Source organism: Myotis brandtii, unplaced genomic scaffold (genome assembly GCF_000412655.1).
Source record: "Myotis brandtii unplaced genomic scaffold, ASM41265v1 scaffold176, whole genome shotgun sequence".
Classification (NCBI taxonomy): Eukaryota; Metazoa; Chordata; class Mammalia; order Chiroptera; family Vespertilionidae; genus Myotis; species Myotis brandtii.
Window position 1 is genome coordinate 1,927,057 of NW_005356519.1, and position 10,537 is coordinate 1,937,593.

The following is a 10,537-nucleotide window of genomic DNA, read 5'->3' on the forward strand; positions in this document are numbered from 1 at the left end:
TCACCACTAAACCAGTATTATACGAAATGCTGAAAGGTATCCTTTAAGAGGAGGAAGAAGAAAAAGGTAAAGATACAAATTGTGAACAACAAACATGCATCTATCAACAAGTGAATCTAAGAATCAAGTGAATAAATAATCTGATGTACAGAATGAACTGGTGATTATAATGAATCAGGGACATAGAAAGGGAATGGACTGACTATTCTTGGGAGGGGAGTTATGGGGGGGGGAAAAAGAGGAACAAATGTAATCTGAACAATAAAGATTTAATTAAAAAAAAAGAAAAACAATAAAGGAATAGGAGCAGGGTTCAGAATGGAGAATGCTATCTTGGCAGGGTGTGGGAGAAAATCATGAGATTAACTCAAGTAGGCAGATGGGTATCTGGGATCGGGCACTCAGAAGAAAGAGGTGAGCTAGAGATGGTGGTGATTTAGGGCATCAATACATGCCTGGCAAAGATAGATGCTCAATAAAGACTTGTCAAATAAACAACCACCGCACACCATTAGAAACGACGGTTGAAGCTATGGGAATGCAAGTATAGAATAATAACATATAATGGCTGAAAACAGGTTAGGAAAATTGAATATGTATGAAACAAGGTAAGGAAACTTTGTTCTTTAAAGAGACAGTATAAGAAAACACACACACACACACACACACACACACACACACACACACACACGAGATAGTAATGTCACAGAAACCAAGATAGCAGAGAGTTCAAAAGGGTGGATTAACCCTAGTGCAATCCCATCCTAGGCGTCTGTTTCACCAAACAGAAGTTATTTATCTCTGCCCAACTTCTCTCTCACCTAAGTGTGTGCTCCACCCCATGGAATAGTCTACAGACACGGACATGAGCCCCTGAGGCACCAGAACTATCTTTTCAATTGTGAACTATAGGCCGACAGATTATCACTTTAAAGTGGATAATGATGAAAATGAGCACCAATTATCTTTATTATTATTGTTATTTCAGAGAGGAAGAGAGAGGGAGAGAAAGATAGAAACATCAATGATGACAGAGAATTGTTGATCAGCTGCCTCCTGCACACCCTACACTGGAGATTGAGCCTGCAATAGGAACCCAACTGTGACTTCCTGGTTCATAGGTCAAAGCTCAACCACTGAGCCACACAGGCCAGGAAGCACCAATTATCTTTACAGATGATCAGTTTAAGGACTGGTGCAAAGGATGCACTACACATTATTGAAGTAGAGGCAATGAATTATGAAGGCAGTCCAATTAAAGTAACACTGGCAACTTTGAAAATGTCTATACAGCCAATAATTTCCCTTTGTGGCTTTGAAATAACACCACCTGTGGTCTGAAGGTTAAAATGTGGTTCAGAACCTGTGCATATGAGTGGACAGCACTTAGCAGTTGTGGCGGAAGAGGCAGAGTCAGTAGATGAAGTGGAGGGGGATGTAAAAATCATAAGTATGTCTGGAAAGCGTTCTGCCCCTGGAAATGGTAGCAAGTTCCATAGAAAAAAGGAAAACTTGCTGTTAATGAATATGATGATGATGATGATGATGATGATGATAATTTTGAGGTTGAGGAAGCTGAAGTAAAAGCTCCAGTAAAGAAATCTATATGACATACTCCAGCCGAAAATGCACAAAAATCAAACCAGAATGGAAAAGACTCAAAACCATCAACATCAAGATCAAAAGGTAAAGAATCCTTAAAGAGAGAGAGAGAGAGAGAGAGAGAGAGAGGAAAAAGCTCCTAAAACACCAAAAAGACCTAGTTTTTTAGAAGACATTAAAGCAAAAAATGCAAGCAAGTATTATATAGAAAAGGCACTACTGGTAAATTAAGCCCCAAAAATGGGGAAAGAGGAAAACAAGAGACAAATATAATCCCTACTGAGTATTATCAACAATCCAGACTGAAGTCTTCTATTTTATTTTATTTTATTTTTTTTTAAAGAAGCTGTAGCATCTTTTTTTTTTTTAAATATATTTTATTGATTTTCTACAGAGAGGAAGGGAGAGAGATAGAGAATCAGAAACATTGATGAGAGAGAAACATCGACCAGCTGCCTCCTGCACATCCCCCTACTGGGGATGTGCCCGCAACCAAGGTACATGCCCTTGACCGGAATCGAACCCGGGACCCTTCAGTCCGCAGGCCGACGCTCTATCCACTGAGCCAAACCGGTTTCGACATGAAGTCTTCTATTTTAATCTCAGTCCCCTTTCCTGATTAACCACCAATCCATGCCCCATTCTAGGCTGGAAGCTATATCACTCTTAATCCCCTAAAGCACTTTCACATGACTACTGATTCAGTGAGCATTTCTTTCTACTTGTTCATTTATCTCACCTCTTTGACCATGTTTTAAAGACCTATGTTATCTCCCTAGCTGCTCAATAAATATTTGAATGAATCAAAAAAAAGGTGGATTAATTATCATTCTCAAATAGTTCTGTGAGGTCAAGGAATATAAGAAATATGAATTGTCTTCAATATTAAGCCACAGAGAGATCATCAAAGACTTTTACCTAAAAAATTTTGGTGGTGTAGTCTTGATGGAAGCCAGATTTTGAAGTGTATGGAAAGTGAAATAATCCTATATAATAAAAGACTAATATGCAAATTGTCCCCTTGGGAGTTCTACCAGAAGATTGGGAGTATGACCGCTCACTATGATGTGTGATGACCACCAGGGGGCAGTGTGGAACATGGTGGGCAACCAGCGGCAGCAGCAGGGAACTGAGGGAGCGAGGAGGCAGGCAGGCTGGGAGGTGGGGAACCTGATTGGCCCTGATCACCTGCCAGGCCTAGGGGTCCTACCCATGCATGAATTTTGTGCACCGGGCCTCTAGTGGAAATAATAAATGAAGACAACTATTTTATAAAAAAAATCTGAACAGGAAAAGGAGAGAGAGGTTTACTACTAAAGGTAAAATTAAAGTTTAAAAAAAGGTTTGGGAAGTTGGTTGCATTTAGAATTGAAAAATAATTTTTTCATTGGTTAGTTAATTAACCTCAGATCTCTGGTTATAATCTTCTCTTGATTCTCTACCTCACCAGTATCAAAATCATTTTGTAAATGATGTGAATTCTTTCTCAGTAGCAGTTTTCATGTTTGCCCCAACTGTTCATTTCATTCTCCTATCACTATTTCTCCAAAATAAACTTAAACTCCCTCAAGTCACCTACAACAATTTACATTATCTTATTGAAACATTGCTTTGATCATATCACATGCCTTCAAAACACTTTTTCAGCATTTACTTCCTAACAAATAAAGCAAACACTACTTTTACAAAGAGAAACAAAACCCTCAAAATTGTTGCTCAGCTCAAATCAACTCCATTTTCCTAAAAGTATATCATTTTTCATGTCCTGTGTCTGCCAACAGATATCCTCTTCACTTTCTCCGCTTATCCAAATTCCACTCACCATCTCAGACTCAGTTCAGATGTCATCTCAACAATGCTATTTGCTTTGATCTCAAGTAGAAGAGATCACTCTTTCCTGGGCAATCTGACAGTCAATTTTGACAGCTCCTATCACACTTTTTACACACTGTGAACTAAAGTTATGTGTTTAACTCCCCTAGGAGATGGCAAACAGCTTGAAGATGGAGAATATATTTTGTGTATCTCTTAGCTCTCACAGAGCCTTATACAGTAGATCTTCAATAACACGAGTAAATTTCTGAATGCAGCAGTGTTAGTGCAAGAAGAGTCCAGAAAAAGAACAGGCACAAAAGACTGAGACAAAATGATTTACTGTTCAGTAACTAAGACATTCAAATACCTCTGTTATTATTATTGTCAATCATAACATGCACAAAGACTTCTTAATTAGGGTTGTGAAAAATAGGTTTAAAAATGAATTCAGTACACACAAATAATAATGATACCAATAGCAGAGCCACCAGCATACATTAAACACACCATGGAACTGTGCATTGTGATCGGATTCTAGGCCTTTTGGGAAACACTGGGGAGCTAAAGAAAGGGTCCTGCTTGCTTATTATCCTGGTAAGTGTAGTAGTGAGTAAAGAACACTAAGAATACAGTCCCATGAAAAGTTTTGAACTACGAATTCTAATTTGATTCAGCCAATAGTTTGAAGTATCTTTTATGTACTAAACACTATGGGTTAACATAGTGTGAAAGAGAAGATGGTAAGATACAGGACCTTCTCAAGAATCATATCGTCTAATGAGAGTGACAGAGAGGTGTTAACAGTATGAGATTACTGCTCCAGCCTCCGAAGGCCCAGCACCAAACTTAAGATGTCCACGGCAGTCACCAGGGATCACAGCCGTAGCCCCAGTAACAGTCCTCATCTGGCTACCATCTGAGGCAGCCATGGTGGCAGGACCCCGGCCTCCACACACAACCCAGAAATCTCTGATTGGACAACTCCTGTGTCTTCAGCTCTGGCTTTTCACCCTGTAGAACTCATGCATGAGGGTCACAGCCATCACAAAGGAAGAGCCCAGCTGCCTCCATGCTGCCAGCATTTGTGCTATCTCTTCCCCCTCCCATGTTTGACAAACAGCCTTCAACTTGAATTTAATTTAGACCAGAAATAGAAATAGAATGCAACTCAGTGAGCCGCATATGAAATTTTACATTTTCTAGTAGCCACAATTTAAAAATATATAATGAAACTAGTAAAATTAATTTTAATAATATACTCACTTAACTCAATATAGTCAACATATTAGCATTTTCCTGTTTTTATTATTTTTTTATTGTTGACTCTATAACAGATGTCCTCTATTCCCCCATTTCCCCCCTCCACCATGCCCCGCCCTAGCCTAGGGCTTCACCTCATAACTGTCTGTGTCCATGGGCTATGCATATATGCATATATATTATTTGGTTGCTCTCTTCCCATCCTCCTCTCTAAAATCTGTCTCTGCATGCCTCTGGTCCAAGAATACAGTGGGGCCTTGACTTACGAGTTTAATTCGTTCTGAGACCGAGCTCCTTAAGGAGCTCGTTAACTCAAATTACTCTATCAACTCAATGCAAAAATCGGCCGAGAGACAGCTGGTATCTCAAAAAACTCATTAGTTGGGACACTCGTAAGTCAAGGCCCCACTGTATATGCATCCCTATGTTCATAGCAGCATTATTTAAAATAGCCAAGATCTGGAAAGAGCCCAAATGCCCATCAGGATATGAGTGGAGAAGAAAGCTGTGGTACATTTACACAATGGAATACTACGTGGCTGTAAAAAAGAAGGAATGCTTACCCTTGGAGACAGCATGCAAGGACCTAGAGAGTATTATCCTAAGCGAAATAAGCCAGTCAGAGAAAGACACATATCACTTGATCTCACTTACATGTGGAATCTAAAGAACAACATATTAGCATTTCAATGTCATCAAAAATTAAGATATTTTGAATGTTTTATATCAAATCTTTGAACTACAGTATTGTATTTTATGCATACAGTACATTTCAATACAGACTAGCCACATTTTAAGTGCTGAATAGCTATATGTACATAGTTGCTATCATATAACCAAGCACAGCTGTAGACTTTTGCTGTCCATAGGGAGACTGAGGTAGGAAAAGATACCACAATGGGGAAATCGATTTCTATAAATGTTACACACCATTTAGATTTTCTATTTTTTAAAACTCATAAGAAAAGACAGACTCAAATAAATGTCATACTGGAGATGCAGATCTAACTGCTGTGGAAATACCAAGATCAAGATTGCCGAGGAGAAATGGAAAAGAAGAGGTTGCAGGCCCTGACCTAAAATCTGAAAGATGAGTGGAATGTTGACAGAGGAGAACTGGGGTGGGGTGGGACAGGGGAAATCCTCACACAGTGTATCATAGGGGCAAAGTTTCAAAAGCATCAACTTGTAAAATATATCCACAGAGGAGCAAGTGGTCCAACCTGGATGGGCAAATATAGAAATATTTGAAAAGCAAATTGCTTAAGTGTTTGAATCTCACTTAGATAATTATATGTAGGAAGTAAAAAAAATTAAAAATAAGAATAGCAATGCTTCCTTATCTTTGTTCCTTGATGGATTAGGGATGCCTTATATCTTTCTGAATCAGCATGTATTATACTCTTCTATCGTGTTCTGAAAATGTAAACAGCGGGACTAACCAATAGCTATACCTCATCCTCAGTGCCTTTATCCTTTACATTTTATCTGAAAGGACAGAACCAGGTCTATGATTAACCACTTATTTCCTAGAGGAAATATTGATTTTATCTGGGAAATGAAATGGTAAAGTATAAAAATTTAGGAGTTGTTTTAAAATTGACTAGAGGCCCAGTGCACGAAATTCATGCATGGGTAGGGTTCCTAAGCCTGGCCAGCTAATTAGGACCCATCAGGGCCTTCTGGCTGCCAGCCGGGGCCTCCCTTCCCCAGCTGCCGGCCAGGGTCTTCCTCACCGCCCTCTGGTGATCAGCATACGTCATAGCGAGTGATCAAACTCCCAGTCTCCTGGTCGAACTCCCGAGGGGACACTTTGCATATTAGCCCTTTTTATAGATAGATGATAGATAGATAGATGATAGATAGATAGATGATAGATAGATAGATAGATAGATATAAGTATAGATTGCATTTTATTATAACTTTACATTATTTTTATCCTAGAACTTGTTATAAAATGTTGTCATACATTAAAAATGAGATCATGGCCTACTTCTGGCCCACAGGAAGTCATATTTTAGCAATTTAATAAGTGCTGGAGTGAAGGGAGAGAGATACAATTTACTGACTACTAGATTGTGCCAAGCACTAAGCTAAGTTTTGGGGGTATACACCTAATTTATTCCTCACAATAACTCTATGAGCTATATATCTTTTCCTTTTTTATTAATTAATGATATGGCTTTGTTTCTGAAGTATATACACTCAACAAATAGTTCTGAATTTTAAAATTAATTTAAAATTTACTTTGGGCAGTGAGTGCATGATGCAGTGTGCAGATGATGTGTTATAGAGTTGTACACTTGAAACCTATATGGTTTTATTAACCAATGTCACCTCAATAAATTCAACAGAAAATTAATTTAAAAATAAATGACATGTTTTCAGAAATATTTGTTGGAGAAAACAATGTTTAATAACTTATACAAAGTCATACATGCACTACTTGGCAGACACAAAATTGAACCCAGATCTCTGATCCAAGGACCATGGTCCTAAACATGTTTTATTGACTGTCTACAGCATGGTTCATAAAACACAATATTGACAAAATGAAGGTATCATTGTTATCTAGATTTATTATATAGCTATGTCTATAAATTTCTTAGCTCAGTACTAGGCACATAAAAACAATCAGTTAATACTGGTCATTATTACTAATACAATTCATATTATTGATTAACAAGATAAGCCTCACCAAAATATCAAGCAGTAAAAAAATTTCTATTTGAAAAATTGAATTACTGTGTTGGAATTCACCAGATGACTATAAATTCTTCCCTGGACTTGAGAATAAAAGAGCTCTAGGGAGAAGGATCCATGGGAAATGGCCATGGAAGGGTAGAGCCAAGGCATTCTGAGGAAGGGAAAGTTCAGAGTATTTGTTTATCTTTTCCCCAGGCTCAGATTTCCAAAGGCCCCAAACATACGAGAGAGAGAGAGAGAGAGAGAGAGAGAGAGAGAGAGAGAGAGAGAGAAAGGTAAAGTTTAGACAAACGTGACACCTTTGTTCAGATAAAGAGGTCCAGTTCCAAAGAGATAATGGGAAAGGAGGACCCTTGAGGGGAGGCCAGTGAAGCAGGGGCCCAGGCTGGGTCAGGGTTTTGAAGAGACATGCAAGCAAGTGTCTATTAGATCAGAAAAGCCAAGCAGAGATTTTGATGGCAGAGGGAACTTATAAACCAAGTAATAATTCAGATTTATTGCTAATAAATCAGTAGTAATTCAGAAAGCCTATGATAGCAGAGAATGACACAGTCTTATTTCCCAACTAGATAGAAGCCAAACTTGAGCATTCAACTTTCTGTAAAAAGATATTAAGGTTTTAAAAGTACACAAATCAAAATAAACAGTATTTAAGATAAAATATCTGTGGTCTTATTAGGTGATGTTAAAAAATAAAAAGGAAAACCAAAGGACAAAAGCAAAGCTGTATCTCTACACTACATACTGACAGCTGTCAGAGGGGAGGAGTGAGGGGAGACTGGATGAAAAAAGGTGAAGGGATTAGCCAAAGAACATACATGCATAACCAATAGACACAGACTCCAGTGTGGTGATGGCCAGAGGGAAGGGGGCAGGGGTTGGGGCTCAGTGAAGGAAGGGAAAATGGGAACATCTGTAATAGTGTCAACAAAAAAAGTTTAAAAAATGTGTCAGCAGAAGAGAAAGCAAATGAGAAGGAGAAAATAAATATAATTAATGAAGGGATGATGCCAACACCTCTGACTTTAGGGAAAGTTACTTTAGTAATGTCTAATTCAAAAGGAAGAGGGATAAATAAAATTAAAGTGTTTTACTCAGAGTGTTACATTTTTAAAGCAATTTATTAAGGAATCTAAGGATGATGATTTCTTATTTAGCTAGTCATGTGTTAACTGAAATTTGAAATAAATCATTTCCCACATCTTAGAATTTATTTCAAAAAATTTAAACAGCCCTGGCCAGTGTTGTTCAGTGGTTAGAGTGCCAACCCTTGCACAGAAAGATTTCAGGTTCCATCCCTGACCCCGTTGGGGCATGTGCAGGAGGCAGCCAATCTATATGTCTCTTTCACATCGATGTTTTTCACTCTCCCGCTTCCTTCCTCCCTTCCACTAGCTCTAAAAATCAATGGAAAAATATTATCCGGTGAAGATTAACAACAAAAAAGTAAAAAATAAATAAAAATTTAAGCATCTTATAAATGCAAAACACCTATTCATTTTTTTCTCACTTAGAAAACTTCCAGTCCTGGGCTCAATTAATCTCTATGAACCTAATAAAGGTCAATGACCCTGAGTGCAACCCAGGCCTATAAGGTCATGACCAATATGAGAACGTGGGTACTTTTAAACTATTCTCTAGACTTTTTTTGTTCTGTTCTGTAATTTTTTTGGAGGGGGGTGAAATTTGGAAGAGAACACTTTCTTAGTGGTGTTGTGTTCATGTGTTAAAAAGGAGGCCAATACCACACCAATAATTTTTGGAACTCAAGCATATGATTAACAATTTTTCCTCGTGTCTGGTTATATGAAGGGTAAAAAGCAGGGAATGATGCTACTTATGTTTCCTCACTTAAAATCTTTGTCTCTGCCTCTTTCAAGAACTCAAGTCTATGTTTTTCCTCATTAATTACACTTTAGAAAATATTTCCATCATTTTAATCGTCACTAAAATGCACAGAAGGAATCCTCATCAGACCAAAGGGTAGGGATGGAAGTTGTGAGCGGCACAATCAGATTATGTCACCTCTTCACCCTTGGCATTGGCATGAGTGGGAGGAAAATACACGGGTAAGGACAGAGTATGCCTGGGGCCACAGGATGGAAGGGTGAACTTGTGACAATTTCAGAGATGGTGACATTTGATCTGAATCCTCAAAGAAAACCTTATTCTTTATTACAGAACTAGAGGCCCAGTGCACGAAATTTGTGCATGGGGGGGAGGGGTCCCTCAGCCCAGCCTGCACCCTCTCCAATCCAGGACCCCTTGGGGGATGTCCAACTGCCTGTATCCTTCAGGGATTGGGGATAAACCGATAGTCAGACATCCTCTTGCAATCCAGGACCGCTGGCTCCTAACCACTCGCCTGCCTGCCTGCCTGCCTGATCACCCCTAACCACCTCTGCCTGCCAATCTAATGCCCCTAACTGCTCCTCTGCCAGCCTGATTGCCCCAAACTGCCTCTGCCTGCTGGCCTGATCCCCCCTAACTGCCCTCCCCTGACGGCCTGATCACCCCGTAACTCAGTGATGGCGAACCTACGACACGCGTGTCAGAGGTGACACGCGAACTCATTTTTTTGGTTGATTTTTCTTTGTTAAATGGCATTTAAATATATAAAATAAATATCAAAAATATAAGTCTTTGTTTTACTATGGTTTCAAATATCAGAAAATTTCCATATGTGACACGGCACCAGAGTTAAGTTAGGGTTTTTCAAAATGCTGACACGCCGAGCTCAAAGGTTCACCATCACTGCCCTAACTCCTCCCTCCTGCTGGCCTGATCGCCTCCTAAATGTCCCCCTGTCAGCCTGATCGCCCCCTAACTGCTCTTCCTTGCTGGCCTGATAGCCCCTAACCACCTCTGCCTCGGCCGCTGCCATCATGGCTTTGTCCGGAAGGACGTCCAGAAGATGTCCAGTCTAATTAGCATATTACCCTTTTATTAGTATAGACTAGAGGCCCGGTGCACAAAAATTTGTGCACTCGGGGGGCGGGGGTAGGGGGGTCCCCCAGCCCAGCCTGTGCCCTCTCGCAGTCTGGGACCCCTCGGGAGATAACGACCTGCTGGCTTAGGCCTGCTCCCAGGTGGCAGAGGGCAGGCCCAATCCCTAAGTGCAGCCCCTGGTCAGGCTCAGAGCAGGGCCGATTGG

General features: G+C 39.7%; 1 pseudogene; it reads left to right on the forward strand.

Annotated features, from left to right (window-relative positions):
* The first annotated feature begins 356 nt into the window (after positions 1-356).
* Positions 357-1,833, forward strand: LOC102262667 (annotated as a pseudogene).
* The last annotated feature ends 8,704 nt before the right edge of the window (positions 1,834-10,537 follow it).